The sequence below is a fragment of the Dioscorea cayenensis genome, unplaced genomic scaffold (genome assembly GCF_009730915.1).
Source record: "Dioscorea cayenensis subsp. rotundata cultivar TDr96_F1 unplaced genomic scaffold, TDr96_F1_v2_PseudoChromosome.rev07_lg8_w22 25.fasta BLBR01000237.1, whole genome shotgun sequence".
Classification (NCBI taxonomy): domain Eukaryota; kingdom Viridiplantae; phylum Streptophyta; class Magnoliopsida; order Dioscoreales; family Dioscoreaceae; genus Dioscorea; species Dioscorea cayenensis.
In genome coordinates, this window is record NW_024086628.1 from 1 (window position 1) to 21474 (window position 21474).

Below are 21474 nucleotides of genomic sequence, written 5' to 3' on the forward strand. Positions count from 1 at the left end.
CCTTTTCAAATAAACTCATACTCAAAAATATATATACCAAATGAAACTAAAGTGCCAAATTTATGTTATAAAACACATAAAAATACTCGAATACTCTTGTTTGTTAAATCTATGCATTTATAAATTTAACTCACTATAAACCACTGCTCTGCCTCGAGACGAAGCCTCACCGATCAAGGAAGTTCCTTCCCCTTGAGGATGCTTTCGCCACCTAGACAAGCAGTGGAATCCATGTACTAATGAACACAAGAATGAAAGCTAAAAAATGCATGTGAATGTACTTATGCGGTTCTAACATGAAACCATAGGGTTTTAGGGCAAACGACGCTCATTTTGGACCCAAAACGACATCGAATGGAGTAAACTCTAGTCCCAAAGAGTTCAGGTAAGAAGGGCTTCAATTTGGACCAAGAAAAATACTCCGAGAAGGCTCAAAATTTTCTGTGCTACAATAATTTTGGAATTGCTATAGAAAAACCGCCCTTATACTATCATTTTCTCCCAGCTATACAACACTAAATCAAGAAATTTCTTCAAGAACATTCTCATACTTGAATAACAAGTCATTGGTTTCAATTTGAGCCTATAAACAACCAAATCCATGGAGAGATCTAAGTTTTTAAAGTTTTCTAAAAACAAGAGAATACGAGGAATATACAAGATAAAAAGCTTGAAGCCTTACCTTATACACAAGTGAAGGAGGAAGGGAAAAGGTGCTTGGTTCACCGGAAATTTTGCCAGAAAAATTTTATTTCTAAGGTTGATGGTACGGCTAAGGCAAGGAGTAAGAAGAAGAAAGAAAAAGAAAAGGCCAAAGTTGGTTAACTTTGTTTCTCTTTTTAATATACATATATATAGGAAATGACCCTAATTGTCCTCCAAATAGAAAAATAAATTAAAATGGGTCCAAAAAGACCGAATTGCCCTCGATTTTCTATATAAAAACCACTATGCAAACATGCAAGAATGCCACTACTACTAAATGACCATTTTACCGGTAATGCAAGTATAAAATCTAAAGAGGCCCAAGGTCTAAATCAAGACAGGGTACAACACTCTACCCTCCTTAAAAAAAATTTGTCAAAATTTCAACTACTAAACTCATTGAATAAATGAGGATATTTCTTTCTCATGAACCGTCGAGTTCCCAAGTCAACTCATCTATCTGATCACTTTTCCAAAGAATTTTTACAACTTGCACTACCTTTCCCCGAAGCACTTTCTTTAGTCGATCAAGGATACAAACATGCCTCACATCAAAAGTCGATCCGCTCGAAGTTCCATCGGGTGTTTCAAGTGTATGCGATGTATCCTCGCACATACTTCTTCAACAACGAAATATGGAAAACATTATGGATCTTCTCTAACTTTGGTGGTAACTGTAGTCTATAAGCCACCGCCCAATTCTTTTCAAGTATCAAGAATAGCCCAATAAAACAAGGATTTAACTTTCCCCTGCTACAGAACCAAATTACTCCCTTCCAAGGTGATATCTTCAGAAAAACTTTGTCACCAAATTTTTAGAACTCTAAATCTCTTCTCCCTGCTGTCGCAAGATAGCTCTTTTGTTGGTTTTGGGCTACTTTTTAACCCTGTCTTGAATTACCTTTACTTTTTCTCCTGGGTTACCCTCAATTAGTTCCGCACTTTGCAACTTTCTTTCACCAACTTCACTCTAACAGAGGGGTGTTCGACACTTACGTCCATACAAAGCTTCATAAGGAGCCATACCAATACTTGCATGGAAACTATTGTTATAAGCTTAATTCCACAAGAGGTAAATGCTTGTCCCAACTTCCTTGGAAATCTAGAACACAAGCCCTCAACATATCCTCAAGTGTCTCGGATCGTGCACTCTAATTGGTCTGTCTGCTTTGAGGATGATACGCCAGTACTAAATCTCAAAAGTCTGTCCCAAGAGCCCCAGTGAAACTTAGGCCAAAACCGAGATGTAAATCTCGGGTTATGATCGATCACAATTGAAACAGTAACTCGGTGGAGTTTTAACAACTTCACATATAAATAATTTTGCTAACCTCTCCAAAGAGTATTTGGTATGAATGGCCAGAAAATAAGCTGACTTTGTCAAACGGTCTACAATAACCCATACAGATCATGCCCCTCAAGAGTACGTGGTAATTTAACCACCTAAAATCCATAGTATTATGCTCCCACTTCCACTCGAATAGACAAAGGTTGTAATAGTCCCAATCGGTCGCTGGTGTTATGCTTTTTTACTTGTCGACAAACTCAAGCATCTTACTACAAATTCGTGATCTCACACTTCATTCCGCACTCCCCAAAAATCTTCCCCGACTATATGATATATCTTAGTGTCGCATGGGTGTATAGCATAGGTCAAGAGTGAGCTTTTCTAGAATAGCACTTCCCGAGTCCCGCATCCCTGGAATACAAACTCTTCGAAATACCAAAATACCATCATTGAAAAGCACAAAATCGCTTAGATTCACCTTTTTCCGACTCAGTATTTTCTTCATTAACTCTTCATCCGCCTCTCGAGATTCCCCGAATCTATTCCAGTAATAATGGTATTACCACAAAAGTTGCCAACAGAACTCCCTTTGGCTCGATCTTAAGTCTCACATCCATGTCTCGAAGAACTCATGAGTCGAGACCAATAAGATGTTGTAGCGTAAGTTAAAAGAAGTTGAAGTTTTCCTACTTAAAGCATCTCGCTACCACATTGGCCTTCCCTAGATGGTAGTCAATCACTAAATCATAATCCTTGATCAACTCTAGCCATCTTCGCTGCCTCAAGTTCAACTCCTATTGAGTAAACAAATACTTTAAACTCTTATCGATCAGCTAAATCAAGCATTTCTCTCCATAAAGATAATGTCGCCAAATTTTCAGGGAAAAAACCACTGCTGTTAACTCCAAATCATGGGTAGGGTAATTCAACTTGTGTTTCTTCAACTGTCGTGAAGCATAAGCTATTACCTTTCTATCTTGCATTAATACACAGCCAAGACTTTGTCGTGAAGCATCGCTGAACACTACAAACTCTTTACCACTAGTAGACAGAGTGAGCATCGAGTCAAGTCGCGTGTTCTTCAATTCTTGAAACTGCTCTCACACTTCTCATCAAAAACAAACTTTACCTCCTTTCGAGTCAACCGTTATAAAGGTGCAGCAATATGAGAAAACCCTCCACAAACGCCTAATAATAACTGCCAAACCAAGGAAACTTCAACTTCAAACACACTCTTTGGTTGTTTCCGAATCAATGATTGCTTCAACTTTCTTTCTGCCCTACACAAATTCCTTCTCCAAATACCACATGTCCTAGGAAGACCACTTCATGCAACCAAAACTCGCGACTTTGAGAATTTAGCATACAACTTCTCTCTCGAAGGATCCGCAATACTATATGTAAATGTTGCGCATACTCTTCTTCAGTTGCTGAGTAGATCAAAATATCATCGACGAAGACAATTACAAACTTGTCAAGATAAGGTCTGAAGACTCTATTCATTAAATCCATAAAAGTAGGTGGGGCATTAGTCGGACTCGAAAGGCATGACCGAAATTCATAATGCCCGTGATCGTGATGCGGAATCGTCGTCTTTCTAGACATCACCTCCTTGATCTTCAACTCGATGGCAAACCGCACTGGAGGTCAATCTTTGAAAAACACTCTGCCCTCACGTGAATCGATCAAACAAATAATCTATTATAGGTAAAGGGTACCTATTCTTGATAGTCACCTTGTTCAACTACCGGTTGTCTATACACAATCTAAAAGAACCATCCTTCTTCTTCATCAAAGAGAACCCGGTGCACCCCAGCAGTGACACACTCGGGCGTATAAATCCTTTATCCACTAAATCATGTAACTGAACTTTTAGCTCCTTTAGTTCTGTTAGTGCCATGCGATACGGTGGAATAGAGATTGAGCAAGACTCTAGAGAAAATCAATAGCAAACTCAAACTCTCGATCTGGAGGCAATCCAGGCAATTCCTCAGGAAATACATCCTCACACTCCTGAACAATGGGGGCATCCTTGAGGTTTGGTCCAACAATTCTTTTATCTACTATGTGAGCCAGGTATACTTCACATCCCTTGTGCACAAATTTCCTTACTTCCACAGAAGGTATCATACACCTCGAAAGAACTTTCCTTTCACCCTTGTTTATATATAAATAATGTAACATATATCCTAATCGAACCCAAATCCTAAGTTAATTAAAATTTTAAATCATGGATATGTTTAAATTTAAATTTAAACATCCTAATCTTAATCTTAATTGATTATTTGGTTGTCTTGGACTAGAATGCAAATCCCCAGGCAAATACAAAATGCAAATTACAAAATTTCCCCTGAGATCATATCTCGAGGCAAAATGCAAATTATGAGATTGCCCTTGAGAATACATATCTCGAGGCAATATCAAATTTTAGGATGGCCCAAATACACATCCCGAAGTGATTCTGAATTTCATGTGGCCTGAGGACAGATCTCGAGCCAACTTGAGAAATGCAAATCCCGAAGCACCTGAGCACATATCCCGAGGCAAATTAGGTTAAGTGAATTTGAAAATTTCAAATTTTAAATTTGGAATCAATAAAAAAAAAATATAAATTTAAAAATTAAAATTTCAAATTTCAAATTTTTCAAATTTGGAATTAATAAAAAAAATATATAAAAAAAATAAAAAGAAAAAAAAAATTAAATTTTGATCCTATCCAGCTATCCTACTCGTTGTGATCTCACGGGGGGTCGTTGGGATTAGAATATGAATGAGAGGTTGGGATTAGGATAAGAGGAGGCAGAGGCTTTAAAAGGGGAGAGACCAAGGGAGAGGAATTACAGAGGGTTTTTTTAGAGGTAAAAATTCAGAAGAGAGTTAGAGGATTTGTGAAGAAGAACCAGCAAGGTTTTTTCTCTCTTCCCCATATTTCTACATGAATCCATATAAAAAAAAAATCACCGTCATGGTTGAGTGGGTGAGATAATGCCGCCAATCATGCCGAATGTTGTTGACGCTGCATTGCCTGTCGCTGCTGCTCACCATTGTTGTTGTCATCACTGCTTCCTGTCAACGTTTACTACTACCGCTATCATCACCGTCACCGCTGCCGGTGTCACTGTCTCTGCTAGTGTTGGTGTCGCTGTTACTACTGTTGTTATTCGCCATTGAAGCTGTCATGATTGCTGTTGCTGCGGTGATCTCTTAGTGATCTTCACCGAGTCTCCTACTCTTCGTGATAAGCGCTTCGCCGAGGCTGCCAAGGGATGCATCATGCAGCTTCTTAACTTCGGTGATGCCATTACTATTTGCCGGCACTCGTCGAAGAAGATCTTCCGCATCCTTGGCATGTATGAGGCACTCTCTGGTGCGATGTTGGAACTCCACAGTATGCTCCCTGTCGAGCACGTGAAGCCCCTTATCACTGAGGCCAAGGAGATACTAACTAGGTTCAAATATGCGGCTAAAGGGATCTTCACCAAACTTGGTAATAATGTACAGAATGAGAATTCAAAGAAGACACTGCCAATGGTGACATACGCTATATCATGTGCTCTTGGTTTCTTATTAAGATTTTCTTGATTTCCTTCTTGATGAGAGCTCCACTGATGATGGGAATCTCCCTGAAGGCATTGAATAGCGAGATGGAAGTGGTGATCTTGGTCTCATGAGTCCTACTGCTCATTGCCAATCTTGAGAAAAATCAAAATTTTATGATGATGAAGGGATGCAATATGAATAATATGCTATATATGGTTCAAAAGGTGAAGGATTCTGAGCTCAGAGCTCTTCTTGGAGATCATCAGGTACGTAGACGGCCTGGGCAGGTTCGGCAATATGCAACAAGCTACTTCAGAGCTTCATGGACAAAGGTTTTATCATATTTAAAGGATGATGGATTGGGTGGGAGCCTATCCCTTTGAAGGAGTCTATCCCTTTTAAGATCATGAAGATTCTAAAAAATTTCCGGAAAACATACTCCGCCATGCAGGTTTGGTTTTCTCTTCTTCTCTTCATCCATTGGAAGTGGCAGTGATGGAGGCGAGAGGACTTCATCACTTTGATTGGTTCACAAAAGGAGAGGGTCCCTATTTCTGGAGCAATGGAAAAGGACTGAACTGCACGCTCTCAGTTCTGCGGCATCTCATAGGCGATCGTCTCCAACGTCAGCAAGAAACCTATCGTTGTGGCTGCCAAGCTCCCAAACTCTCAGCCCAAAATATCACTCCACCATAAACCATATATATGTATACGCTTTCCTGAGTTGTTTCTAAGCCTTAAGAAGGTGGTATTTTTAGATGATGATATTGTTGTTCAAGCTGATCTTTCTCCGTTGTGGGATATTGACTTGAAAGGAAAAGTAGAGACATGCAGAGGAGAAGATAAGCTTGTGATGAGAAAGAAGTTAAAAAAATTATTTGAATTTCTCCTACCCTTTGATAGCAGAGAATTTTGATCCTCATGAATGTGCATGGGCTTATGGTATGAATGTTTTTTTTTTTATCTTAGAAGGACTAACATTAGTTTCGCTTACCACCATCGGCTTCAAAATAACTTGAAATCAGATTTGAGCTTGTGGCATTTAGGGACTTTGCCACGAGGTTTGATTACATTTCATGAGCATGATTGAGCCTTATTGGCATATATTGGGGCTTGGATACCAATAGAACACAACAGTTTCAATGGCAAAACTAAACCTTGCATTCCCACAACTCAAGCCTTTATGGACAAGGTACATAAATTTCTCAGATAAGTTCATCAAGGCTTGCAATATAAGAGCTTAATAATATGGAGTTGAGAATGAGATGAAATTTAGAAAGAAAAAAAAAAAATAGAGCGATCTGAGCTGGCCGTTCTCCTCTTTTCTCTTGAAATTCATGATCATGTTTGTTAAAAAATTGTGCACGTGGAGTTTCTAAAATGGAGAACCATGCATGCATACGTGCATGAAATAAGAAAAACAATAATAGTAATAAAAAAATTATTTCAAAAAAATTTTTAGAAGAAATGAGAAGCACATGAGCCCACCATTAAAAAAAATGAAGCATGCATGGAAAAAATGAGAAGCATGCATGACATAAAAAAAATAAAAAAATAAAAAAATAAAAAAAATGAGAAGCATGCATGCATACGTGGAAAATATAAAGCATGAAATAATAATAATAAGCATGCATATACTCACGTGGGGCCCACCATGGAGAGATATACATGGGAATTATTATATGTATGCATGCAAACAAAAAAAACAAATAAAAAAAATGAGAAATGATACCGTGTATTTGTTGAAATAGCATGCAAACAAATAAAAAAAGTGGGAAATGATGCATTATAGTGATTAAGTGTGATGGGAGAAAAAGAATGAGAAACATTAAATATGACTGAGAAGCATGTCATGCATGCATATGGGCATGATATAAAAAATTTTGCATGCACACGTGGATGAGATAAAAATTGAGGAGCATGCATACAAAAAAAAGGGAGAAGAGAAACATGCATGCTATATGCTCACGTACCCTCTAAAAAAACCCCACTATGATAAGTATGGATTAAAATAAATAAATAAATAAAATCTGGAAATGATATGTAAGAAAATGAATAGCAGAGAAATATGCACTGCTAATCTCAAAGCAACGATAAGGGTGCTTATCTCTAGGTAGTCGCTAAATTTATCTCAAGGTAGTAATGAGATATATTGCAATGCGATGATAAGGCACAGGCAGTGGTGACTTATTCATTTCAAGACGCCAAGAAAAATTGTTATGAGATATATTTATTTTAAGATGGCAATCAGGCAAGTAACGCGGTGACAAGGCATAGGCAGCGGTAATGATATATATATATATACTAAATAATAAGATTTATAATTTGCAAATCTTCTTGCCTTTTACTTGTACTTTTTCCCTTAATCGGAGGTTCCTGAGATTTTAATCTGGGTTAATTAATAATAGAGGCTTGCCTCCATTAAGAATGGAAGAACCCACAAAATAAAATAAAAAAAATGATATTTTTGCTTCGATATATCGTCTGGTGTCTTCTTCACAGATATGATGCCAAATGCATATTTTCTATCCCACAACACTCAAACACAATACTAGGTCCATGAGAGGTTTGCAAAGTCACTTCTTTCCTAAAGCAGTTAATGGCAGCCTTATGCATTTTCAATGGAATCAGATCTGCCTCAAATTCTATACCCTTTACCTTGATAAAGCATCCCTGAAAAACTATCTCTCTGACAATCTCTTCACCCAGAGGTGCTTGGATCAGAAGTTCACAGTCTAATGGAGAGGCTATCCTATTGGCATGACATGAGAATGCAAACTAACAAAAGATCTCTCCGACCCTGAGTTTATCAAAACATATGCATTATGATAAAAAATGGATACAGTACCTGTAATCACGTTGGGTCTGTCCTCTGCTTCACCATTGGTCATGGCAAAAACTCTAGTCTGAGAACGGGTTTGAGGTCGTGGTGTTCCACCTTGTGGATTATTACAAGCAGCAATTGATTTGGTCGGGGCAATAAGTGTAGAAACAGTAGACAGTACACCCTTGGACTGACTCTGTCATTCCGCAGGAGAAGGTGCTGACCCTCGTGTTCCACGCCCTAACTCTGAACATGCTGACTTAAGGTAACCTGTCTGCCCACACTGAAAGCATCTGCGTGGTTCACGACATGGACCCGGATGAAATCTATTGTAGTTCTGGCATCTGAGAACATTTCCTGTTGATTTTCCTTCATAACTGTCATTCGCAGAAATAGCACATTTCTGACTACCAGCTTGCCCTTATGGCGGTTTGACTGAGCTGGATCTTGAAAAAATTGAAGAAGTATCCTCACTCTTGCTGCGCTTGGACGCCCTTGAAAAATCTGAATTTCTTCTCTTGGCTAGATTTTCATGAAGGCGTTTACCTTCAAGGACCAATTTCTCAACTCTCAATGCCAACTGAACCACTTCCTTGAAACTTTGATTCCCAGTAACTGACATCTTCTCTCTGACACTAAGATTCAGTCCTGCCTCAAACTTGGAACATAGAGCTTCTTCACCACCAACAATTTCAGGCACAAAATTTGCCAATTCCTTGAATTCTACTTCATATTCTACCACTGCCTTGTTTCCCTGAATCAATTTCATGTACTTTTGCCGCTTCTGGTCATGGTGAAATCGAGTGTAATATTCTTTATTCAAACTTATGTAGAAAATCTAACCAAGTCAGTGGTACATCTGAACGACCCTTAAGAATTTCCTATCATATCCTTCATCTGTTCTCCAAAAATCTGATTGCAACCTTTAGTTTCAATTCATCTTCTATGGCCATGTCCTCAAAAGTAGCAAGCAACGTTTTCAACCATTCCTTGGCAACCATGGCATCACCTAAGCCATCAAAAGCATTACATATTAACTGTCTTCCTTCCTTCAGTAGCTTGGGCAAAATTATGCTCTGACTGATCTTGTCGTATTCCACTGGTGTTTGCTGAACTGAAGGTATTGGGGATAGTGGTGGTGGCACAGACACTGGCTCAGTATGGGGTTGTCCCCAAACAGGCTCCAATAACTAAGGAAGTCACAATATTCCTGATATATCAGCTTCCAACCCTGGGCATCCCAATATACCTTAAAGCTTTGGAAAGCTTCCGGTGGTGGTGCTACTCCTTGGGTTACAGTATGAGGTACAGGGCCCGGAACTCCAGGAGCATGTACTAAGGCTGCCACAGCATGCTCATGTCCTGAACTGACTTCTTGCCTAGGGGGAGAAGGAGGCTGAGCAGGAGTGGGTTCCCAGAAGGAACACCAGCTCCTTGACGTGTACGCGGACATTGTGCTGGCATTCTAGCTGAAAAGAACAAAGAAGGACAACTTTTAGACTAAACTCCTATGCGCACTTATGCTAAATGAAAATCAGTAATTGGATCCACTATCCTTTAGAGAAATCAACAGGTTCAGAATTTGAACTAAGATCAGTCTAAACCTCTAGCTCTGATACCACTAAAATTATCACGCCCCAAACCTAGCTGGGCACATGGCAACCGCCACGACAACAAGAATGGGTCCCACAATGGCCTCCACCTTCAGGTCATCGTAAGGCTCTATACAAACATGATATAACAGTTACTAAAATAGGGGACAATATCAACAAATAAAACATAATAGGGTTCCCTCAAACTAGGGACCCTAAATACAGGAAATTTCGCCGGAAAAATTTTATTTCTAAGGTTGATGGTCGGCCAAAGGCAAGGAGTAAGTGAAGAAGAAGAAAGAAAGGAAAAAGCCAGGTTGGTTAACTTTGTTTCTCTTTTTAATATATATATATATATATATATATATATATATATATATATATATGTAGAAAATGACCTAATTGTCCTCCTAATAGAAAAATTAATTAAAATGGGTCCAAAAGACCGAATTGCCCCCGATTTTCACATAAAAATCACTATGCAAACATGTAAGAATGCCACTATTGCTAAATGACCATTTTACCCCTAGTGCAAGTATAAAATCTAAAGAGGCCCGAGGTCTAAATTAGGATAGAGTACAACAATTTGTATCTCCTATCAATTAGAATAGTTATCGCATTTCTTTGTTTGAAAAAAAGTAGATAAACCACATTCATTGAAAGGAAAAAAAGTATCAATAAAGGTGACAAAAACAAAAGAACAAAACATCCACTAAATGTGGAGGTGCATGAGACAGAAGAACAACAAGAGAGAAAAAGGAACATAAGTGACAACTGTCCAAAGGAGAAACCCTTGGACAGCTATAGAAACCCCAAAGCCTACACTACGCCTAGAATGCTCAAATCATCGCTACACCTCCATGTGTCATGAAAATGAGGCTACGCTTAATGGTAGCGATAGAGTCATTCAGTTATGCTCTCTTATCCACAGGAACTTCAATGGACTACGCTTTAGTTCCCTTTTATTTGGTGGAACTTGGAGAGGGAGCTAGGTATACTACTTCCCTAGTCCATCTGGTGGAAGGTCTTTTCAAACGCTCACTTCCTCTAGCACCTTCATCCTTGTAGTTAGTACTGTCAAAACGGGCTGGCGGGGCGGGCCACCAAAACACGCCATTTGGCAGGGCGAGGCGGGTTGGCAAAATGCCAACCCGACCCAACCCACTTTGGGTTGGCTTGTTGAGCGGGTCGGCCTGCAAAAAATATAAAATAATTAAAATTTATATATTTTATATATTTATTTATTTAATTAACAAACTAAATCAAACCAAAAGAGATTATAATAAATCACATACCTAAAATAATAAAAATAAGCAAATAACAACATATCCAACCACATTAACCAATTAACCCAACATTCAAAAATTCCCCCATCAACATCAACCATATATAAGAAAAGTATCAATATCATGATACTACATAAATCACCTAAAACATTTATCATCATTATCATCCATTAAAAATTTTAAAGCAACAACAATTCCATCCACATGCCAACTTAAGTCTTCATGTCTCTCTCCATCTTAAGTCTTAAGACATATAATAATAACGTTCATTACAAATTTAAAATTCATCAACCATTAAATTAAATCATTCAAATTTTCATCTTCTCCATCTCCTCCTTCCATTCTATCTTCATCAATAACTTCAAAAATGTTTGAACCCTCACTGGATGTAGTTGGTTTAGTATTTGATTCATCTTTATTATCTACATAAAAACCCCAAATATACAAATTAGTTAAAAATTAAATTTTAAATAAACGAATATGAAAAAAAAATTCTCCACCACATAACAAACCATCATGCAAAGACAGTTACTCTTTCAAAATATCTTGCATATTGTCATTGCTAGATGCATTATCCAATGTCAAAGAAAACACTTTTTTCTCAATTCCCCATTCTTTCAAAAATAAAAATATCTTTGCAGCCAATTCAACTCCTGAGTGTGGAGGAGGTAATTTAGCAAAGTTCAGAATTTTACTGTTCAATTTCCAATTTTCATCAACAAAATGTCCCGTCAAACAAATGTAGCCCTCACTAGTGCATACAGTTCACACATCTGAAGTTAAGCAAATTCTGTTCTGAATATTACCCAAAACATGCTTAAGTTTCTCTTTCTCTCTCATATATATTCTTGTAATATCAGAAACAAGAGTATTTCTAGAAATACAAGCACCATTGGGATTTACATATTTTATCCAAGCTCTAATGCCATCATATTCAACAAATGAAAATGGAAAATCATGTTTTATAACTGCAGCAGCTAATAAGTCACGTGCAATTTTTTAATCTACTTTCTTGGACCTTATCTTCCCTTCATGATCAAAAAACATTTGTCCCACATCATTGAATTTAATCATTTTGCAGTTATCCTTGTGACGCCTCAATGATGAAGTCCCATACTTTTTACCACCACATTTATATTCTTTCTTACATCCCTTGCATTCTGCTATTTGTATGCCATCTTGATCCAACCCCTTCTTTAAAAAAAAAATTCCAAACATCAGAAAATTCTTTCGCCTTTTTAGTTGTATCCTTACTAGATTTAGTGATTTCCAAATGTTCTTCATCTAAGTTCACACTTTGATTTAAAGATGTGGATTCCATGATTTTTATTTATTCTGCAAATGTGTATGAAAAATATAAGAAATATCATATATGACAAGATATAATTAATTCAAAAAATGATTGGATTATGCTAATAGTTAATATATATATATATATATTATATTCAACAATATACTCAAGGAAGTCAAACTAATCCCTGTAAACAAGCAATAATTCATGAAAGAACAACATAAAGTACAAGAGCAACTGTAAAATAAAATGAAACAAAAGAAAAATTAAATTACAAGGCAAAGTCTACATTACATGCAAAGTCTATATCATTTCAAAATTCTTGCTGAGAACATCCAAGAAATTATCCCATACAACATTACATGCTATTACATAAATTCATACATCAAAGGAAGACTAAACTATTGTTTTATTCTCATTCCCCCACCTCATCGGCTACTCATGTGCACGATTCTATACAACTGGGAAGTAGATACACTAATTACCTTACTTACTCCACTTGATATTTGCCAACTTTATTATAATACTACACTTATTTCTTCTCTTTACTCCATTTGATTAGTCAATTCACTAGACCAATATATATAATTCACTCTCAAATTATAATATGCATGTCTCCAGAACAAGAAAAGAACATCAATGTTAAGAAAAAGTTTTCATGTTTACCTAAGACTAAAACTGATCAAAAGAAGAATATTATAGCACATGCAAAGGCATAATAGACTCAAACTGATAAATCAGGTAATTGATGTCCTTTGTCATGAGGGCTCTGTTTTGGTCATTTGGATGAAACAGTGAGTTCTTTTCATAGTGTTCTTTCTGAGAATTTGAATCTTACGTAGGATATATTGAGCTTAAATTTATTGTATTTTATTTTATCAGGATTAATTTAAATTTTTGTTATAAAGTGTGTTTTATATATAAACCCTCATAAAAAAAATCATATTTACACATATAGATCCGGGAAACATCAATATTTCCATGTGCAGTAATATATATATATATAAAGAGTTCCAAACTTTCAATCGACTCTAATCACATAAAAAATATATGTTGTGTTTTCGGGGTTAATGAAAATAAAGTTTTTATGGAGGTGTCTATGCAAATTTTCCCATAAAAAAAAAAAATTAAAAATCACCCTCATTATTTATATTTATTTTTTAACAACGACTTGAATCCAAATCAAACAAATCTAATCTAATTTGACTCAATCTAAAACCAAAAAAATCAATCCTTTTAAACTTAAAATCACAAAATCCAACTCAAAGTCCACTCAAAATCTATCATCATATAATTCAATAAAATTAAACCAAACTTTAAAAAAAATACAAAACTCAACCAATCCAAATCAATATTATTCCCAAATTAATCTTACTTCTTTTTTCAAATAATATAACCTTATCATCAAACATCAATATTAAACATCCAGGTCCTATTAAAGTAACAACTAGCTCTAATAATCAAACTCAAAACCTCTCTCTCTATCTCTCTCTATCTCTCAAATCTCTATATATAAACCCTCCCACACAGTGACACACACCATAACTCCACACAACAACACTAAGAAGAAGAACATCAGTGTTAAGAAAAAGTTTTCATGTTTACCTAAGACTAAAACTAATCAAAAGAAGAATAATATAGCACACATAAAAATAAAGGCATAATAAAACATACCAACATATCTCACATATAATGCAAGATATGCTGCACAGAAATGAAATAAACTCTTCGTTTCATGCTTAAAAATCATCATCAACACCTAATCCTCTCCATTTCAAACCTCAAATAGCTTAAAAATCAACCACACCTAAAGTAGGTCGGAGGCCAAGAGGCTGTCAAAGTGGGAGGGCTAGGAGGAGTTGTTGAGAAATTAAACCCTTGTTCTTAAATCAAAGGAATGAAGGGGTCAGAGTTGGAGTCAATGCCGGAGTCAGAGTCATCGTCGGAGATGGCATTTGAAGCGTTTGGACAGCGGAGGTGCTAGGGTTTTGTTTTCTTGAGACTTGAGTGAGTGGTAATCGTGAGATGATCAAATGAATGAGAGAAAGATTTTTTAAAAAAATATTTTTTTTATTAATTAAAGGGGTGGGCCAGCCCGCCAAAAGCCCGCCCGCCCCACCAAGAACCATAACCCAAACGGGTTGACCCATTTAGGCCCGTTTCAAAATGGGCCTATAAAAGGCCAGCCCAACCCACCAATTTTTGTTGCCGGGGCGGGCTGGCCCGACGGGTTAGGCCCGTTTTGACAGCTCTACTTGTAGTCTCCTTTAGAGGGATTGTTGGTTCATTTGTCATATCAGACTGATACAACTTCTTCACTCTTTCAGTGAACTCCCCCTTTGAATCATTTAAGTATGGTTCATCCACCCCAAAGGATCATTAGTCGCATGATTTCCTTGTTCCATGGAAACCATCTCCGATGTTTGTTCACCTACCCAATCATCCAGAGGTTCTGTCAATTCGGGGTCAAGATTTAGAAGTGTGTCCAATTCTTGGACCTGTTACACTAGAACCAACAACCTAATTCCTTGAACCCTAAGCTAGGTGAATCTAGGTAAAGGATCGGGTTCTATTATAGGCCTAGAGTTAGCACCCATGTATGCGATGGATTCTGTTAGGGAATACAGCTGTGTATACAGCTGTATATCTATATTTGTATAGCTACCATATTTATATAACTGTGTATCTATATATACCCTGTACAATTGTAGGTTTGATGATATGAAAATTGATTAATCTTTTCCACCTAACATGGTATCAGAGAGGTTTTTCTAAACCTATTTTTTTCCGCATCGCCGCACTCGATCCGCGTGCGCCGTCCTCGGTAGCAGCGCTCGCACGCGTGCCCCAATGACGCCCGCTGCACCTCGGCCCCCGCGCCGTCCGCGCTCGACCTCGGCTCCCGTGCGGCGCCCAGCCGCCCAGAGCGCCTCCCTGCGCCCAGGCGCCTCGCAGCCAGCGCCAAGCCACCCAGCCCGCCCGAGCGCCTGCGCCACGCGCCCGGCCGCCAAGCGCTGTGCAGCGCCATCTGCAGCGTCCCGAGCAAAGCCGCCCCACGCGGCGTCCCAATGCGCCGTCTGCGACGTGTCCGCGGCGCCGCTGGCCTGCGTCTCAGCGCCTCCCGCAGTGCGTCGTCCCGCGTGTCCCAGCAGCGCACGCTCCAGCAAGCGCCTCAGCGTCCTAGCGCGCATCCAGCGTCAGCAGCGCCGCCTGCCTGATCCTCGGCTAGCAGATGTGTTTCTCATGGCCTATGCCCAGGTTTCTTATCTCCAGAAAGCGGATATCATGCTCAATGGCAATAATTGTAAAGCATGGTCGTCCACTTTACGTGTGCTCCTTCGCGGACTTAATCTTTGGGGTCATATTGATGGTACCCGTCCGCCTCAAGATTCTTCTAGTGTTGCCTCTTCTAGCTACCCTTCGTCTATAATTACCTGCGCGTCCTCTTCCATGCCTGCTGACTTGCTCAAGTGGACTGAGGATGATGCTCGTACCATTGCTATCATCTGTCAGTCCTGTGAGCTTCCTATTCATTTTGGCTGTTTGTGATCTTTCTACAGCCAAGGCGATTTGGGATCATCTGCGCGCACTCTATCTTCCTTCTAGTCAGGCGTTGCATTACTCCTTTCTACAGACTCTTACTTCTACCTATCTGCGTGAGACCTCCGTCTCGGATTTCTTTGCCGTGATCAGTCATTTATGGCGTCAGAGTGATGAGATGACCCCCTCTCCTTCTCTGACTTGTGCCCAGTGTCTTGCCATTGCTCAGGATCGTGATTATCTTCGCATTGTATGAGTTTTCTCATACGTCTTGCCTACGAGTTCGAGGCCGTTCGGGCTCGATTCTTGCACCGGGTTACACCTCCGTCCGCTAGTGATACTCGACATATGTGCTTGCCGAGGAGACTCTGTCTTTCGGTCTTTGGATGTGGTTCCACCACTGCTGCTCCTCATTACATTCTCTTGCTGCTCCCCGGTAGAACCCAGTGTGCAAACCATTGCTCCTTTGATGCCGTCTCCTGGTCTTAGCGCTCTTGTCCGTCCTCTATCTCAGTCTCAGGGACCAGTTTCTAGTACACCTCCTCGACGGCCAGTTCGATGTTATTACTGCCATGCTCCTGGTCATATTCGTACTGAGTGTCATAAGCTACGATGAGCTCGGATAGATGACAGCAAGACGCATTTCCCACCCTCACCCCTCGGCTACTCGGGGTGGTCCGTTGTCCAGTGGCAGTTTGACTACTTATTACAGACTTTCGAGTCGATATCTCCTTCTTTGGCCCCAGTACTCACTCTGGATGCCTCCTACGTCTCCACTCACCCATCAGTCGCCTCCGCTCCTACAGGTATTTCTTCATCCTCTTGGTTACTTGACTCTGGAGCTTCTTTTCATATGACCTATGATGCTACCCACCTTCACTCTCTTCACCCTTTTTCTCTTCGATCTTACGTGTCATTATTGCTAATGGCGACGACTCCCTCATCCCTAGTCGTGGCCTCTTACACACCACTTATTTCATATTCCTGATGTTGCCTTTGTACCACAGCTCTCGATGAACCTTATTTCTGCTAGCCAGCTCGCTTCTCTTGGCTATCTTGTTATTTTTTTGATGAGTTTTGGTTATCGTGTGCAGGATCGTCTTACAAGGACCCTCATTGGAGCTGGCCATCGCCATAGTGGGGTGTATGTGCTCGATCATCTTCGTCTTTCATCCTCTTCTACGTTACCAGCGGCCTCTATTTATTATTTTTCTACTGTTCGTTTCCATCAGTGGCATCATCGGCTTGGTCATCCTAGTGGTTCTCGCCTGTCTTCTCTTATTCATCAGGGTGTTTTAGGTCGTGTTTTAGTTGATAATTCTCATTCTTGTTCGGGTTGTAAGCTTGGGAAACAGCTACAACTCCCGTATCCTTCCAGTGTGTCTAGGTCTGGGTCTCCGTTTGAATTAGTTCATTCGGATGTTTGGGGTCCTGCCCCGTTTGTTTCCAAAGGTGGACATCGTTATTATGTTATTTTTGTTGATGATTTCTCCTGTTACACTTGGATTTATTTTATGCGTTCTCGTTCTGAGTTTTTAAAAGTTTATATTGATTTCTCTAATATGGTGCGCACCCAATTTTCAGCCACCATTCGTACTTTCCGTTCCGATTCAGGAGGGAAGTATCTTTCTCATGAGTTTCGTGAGGTTCTTGCCTCCCACGGCACTCTTCCTCAGCTCTCTTGTCCTGGTGCCCATGCTCAGAATGGCACTGCTAAAAGAAAACATCGTCATATTCTTGAAACTGCTCGTACTCTTCTCATTGCCTCCAATGTTCCTCCTCACTTTTGGGCTCAGGCTGTCTCTACTGCTGTTTACCTCATCAATCTTTAACCCTCTTCCTTTCTTCAAGGTTGTAGTCCAGGGGAATGTCTTTTTTCCATCCCACCCCGTTATTCTCATCTTCATGTGTTTGGTTGTTTGTGTTATGTCCTCCTTATGCCTCGAGAGCGGACTAAACTTTCTGCTCAGTCTATTCCTTGTGTCTTCCTTGGTTATAGTCCTGAGCACAAAGGCTATCGGTGTTATGATCCAGTTACACGTCACCTCCGTATCTCGCGTGATGTCTCTTTTGTTGAGGATCGTCCTTTCTTTGTCCCTTACCCTTCCTCTTCTTCTCATTCCTTTACTACCTCGACCGATGTTCAGTTTCTCATTGTGTCCTAACCACCTTCTCTGTCCCTACCTCCATCTGTATCTCATTCATCCTCTCCTCCATCTGTTTCACCGTTGATTTCGACCCTCTCGTCCGTGTTTCTATTCCCGCTCCTCCCTCTTCCCGAAAGCGATCCCCCTGGGCCCAACGTCTTCCTCTGATGTGTTCCCTGCGGATGATCGTCATCCCCCTGATCGCCTTAATCTTGCCTCTCAGCTTCTTGACCTACCTATTTCTCCCTCAATGGCCCTCCAGAGCCATTTCTTCTGCGAGAAATTTGTCAAAATACCCGAGTGGCAAGCTGCTATGTCTGCTGAGTTGGAGGCGCTCGAGCGCACCTCTACATGGGATTTGGTTCCCCTTCCTCCTCGCGTTGTTCCCATTACGCAAGTGGGTCTATAAAGTAAGACTCGCCTCGACGGTTACGTAGAGCGGTACAAGGCTCGCCTTGTGGCTCGTGGTTTTCAGCAGGAGGCGAGGGCGAGATTATGATGAGACTTTTGCTCCGTAGCTCATATGACTACTATTCGAGCTCTCATTGTTGTCAGTTTGCTATTCGACGATGGTCCCTTTTTCGACTTGATGTGAAGAATGCTTTTCTTCATCGGGGATCTTCAGTCGAGAGGTTTACATGCTTCCTCCCCACGGTTTTCTTCTCCTTCGGTTTGAGTCCAGTCGCCTACGGAAGGCTCTCTATGAGTCTCAAAGCAGGCCCATCGGGCTGGTTTAGCGTTCGGTCTAGCTGTGGTTGCTTCTTTGGTTTTCGGCCCTAGTCCGCATGATCCCGCTTTGTTTGTGCACTCTTCCTCTTGTGGTCGGACTTTGTTGTTGCTTTATGTGGATGATATGATCATCACTGGTGATGATCGTGCTCATGTAGATTTTGTCAAGTATCACCTTCAGCAACGTTTCCAGATGACTGATCTTGGTCGATTGAGCTATTTCTTGGGCATTGAGGTCACTTCTACTTCTCTTGGTTTTTCGGTTATCAGCTGACGTTACACATCGATATCCCTCGCACGGGCAGCCTCTCCCGACTCTTGTCTTGTGACTACTCCTATGGAGCTACATCTTCGATTTCAGTCGTCGATGAAGGGACTCCCTTATCTGATCCGACACGCTATCGTCACTTGGTTGGAAGTCTGGTCTATCTTACCCTCACTCGTCCAGACATTACTTATGTTGTGTATGCTTTGAGCCAGTTTGTTAGTGCACCTACTTCTGTTCACTATGCCCATCTTTTGAGGCTTCTGCGCTATCTTCGGGCGACTCCATCTCGAGGCCTTCTTTTCTCTCGTGCGAGTTCTCCGGAGCTTCGTTCTTATTCGATGCTACTTGGGCTAGTGATCCGATCGATCGATCGTTCATATCGGGTTTTCGTTTGTTCTTGGGCTCTTCTCTCATTGCTTAGAAGTCCAAGAAGCAAAGCTGCGTTCGATCTAGCACTGAGCGAGCTTCCCGCTATGGCTACTACTGTTGAGGAGATTGTTTGGTTGCGTTGGCCTTTGCTTGATCTTGGTGTTGTCTCGCATGCTCCTTCTCCTCTACATTGTGACAACACCAGTGTCATTCAGATCACTTTGAATCCTGTCAAACATTCCTTCTCCAAACATATTAGTGTTGATGCTTTCTTCTTGCGTGATCAGTACAACAAAGGCATTCTGGCTCCCCAGTTTGTTCCTTCTGAGCGTCAGCTTGCGGATCTGTTTACTAAATCTCAAACATGGCACAACATGATTCTCTCTTGTCCAAACTCTCGATGTTTGATCCCCCGTGAGTTTGTGGGGGGGTGTGTTAGGGAATACAGCTGTGTATACAGCTGTATATCTATATTTGTATAGCTACCATATTTATATAACTGTGTATCTATATATACCCTGTACAATTGTAGGTTTGATGATATGAAAATTGATTAATCTTTTCCACCTAACAGATTCAAAATCATTTATGAGCCCTTGGTTTCAATCAGCCAAACACCTTAGCTCACTTATGATAGCTTTGGGCTCCACATTAGGCCCAAGCTTTAGATCCACATCAGGTATAACGAAGGTTGTTTTGGGGTTAACATCAATTCTATAATATTGGTGTGAAGCAACTAGCACATTGAGTGAAGATGTATCATCAATTGGCTCAACTTGAGACTTAGACTACATGCTAGGGTTGGGAGTTGACTTAACCATAAATGGTGGCATATGGATAGTTGGTGGTCAAGTCTAGGTGCGTATGTCGGACTAATACACATGTCACATGTGGTTTTAGTTTAGTTGCTCTAGACTTAGGATGTAATTCTTGGTGGAGATTGCCATGCGTGAAACGTGTCACTGATATAAACTTTGGATTCACTTTAATGTCTTGTAACATGGCACCCGAATCTAATGTGCACATAACAATTTATACGGCCATTCAGAGACCTAAACCATGCCAATATCCGTTGACACCTCTGTTTCGCAAGTGACATGCAGGGTATCACCCTTTAAACGAATGGGTATTTTATTACCCCTCCCCGTAACCTAGAGGTTCATCGACAGCATTACGACTGCCGGTTACCAGCAGTCCTACACTATTGATGCAAGAGTTAATGGCCTCAACCACGCCACTAAAAGATCCAAAAGTATGTGTCTCCTTCACTAGCATGTCGATGTCTAGTGGCTCGATTTGAGCATCCTTCGGCAATCCAAGACCTCCTTAATCACCTATCCTATCTTCACAAGAGTGAGAGTGGGCATGATAGCATCCCTCTTACTAATTAAGGCCATCTCCGCCACTTTTACTTTTCCCTTAATATCCCCTAGTCCCTCCACCATGCCCGGATCCTGTAGCGTCACTGTCATCCAATCGCTACCTGTCCTACTATTCCGGCTTGAAGAGGGCATTCCCATCGGTGGTAAACACTAATCGCATGTTCAACCACAAAAGTTGTGAGCTCCGGTCATCATCATCTTCGCCTTGTCATCCTCATCATCCAACAACAGGAAGGCCCAGTTGTCTTCCTCATCTTCCATACGACTACGGAGGTTGTGAGAGGGAGTTGAATAGTTATCACATTTCCAAATATATATATATATATATGAATGACGATGACGACGGCGACAATGATGATGACGATGACGATGATGATGATGATGATGATGATGATGATGATGATGATGATGAAATTCTTTAAATAATAATCATCAATTTAGACTGAAAAAGTCAAGCCTAGTCCCCTACAGTAAAACACGTTATATAGCCTTGAGGATGGGGATATTTTTTTT

The 21474-nt window shown here is 40.2% G+C and overlaps 2 pseudogenes; both read left to right on the plus strand.

The window, feature by feature from the left end:
* The first annotated feature begins 4978 nt into the window (after positions 1-4978).
* On the plus strand, positions 4979-5916 carry LOC120253906 (annotated as a pseudogene).
* Positions 5917-5939: 23 nt separating this feature from the next.
* LOC120253890 lies at positions 5940-6833 on the plus strand (annotated as a pseudogene).
* Positions 6834-21474: the final 14641 nt, after the last annotated feature.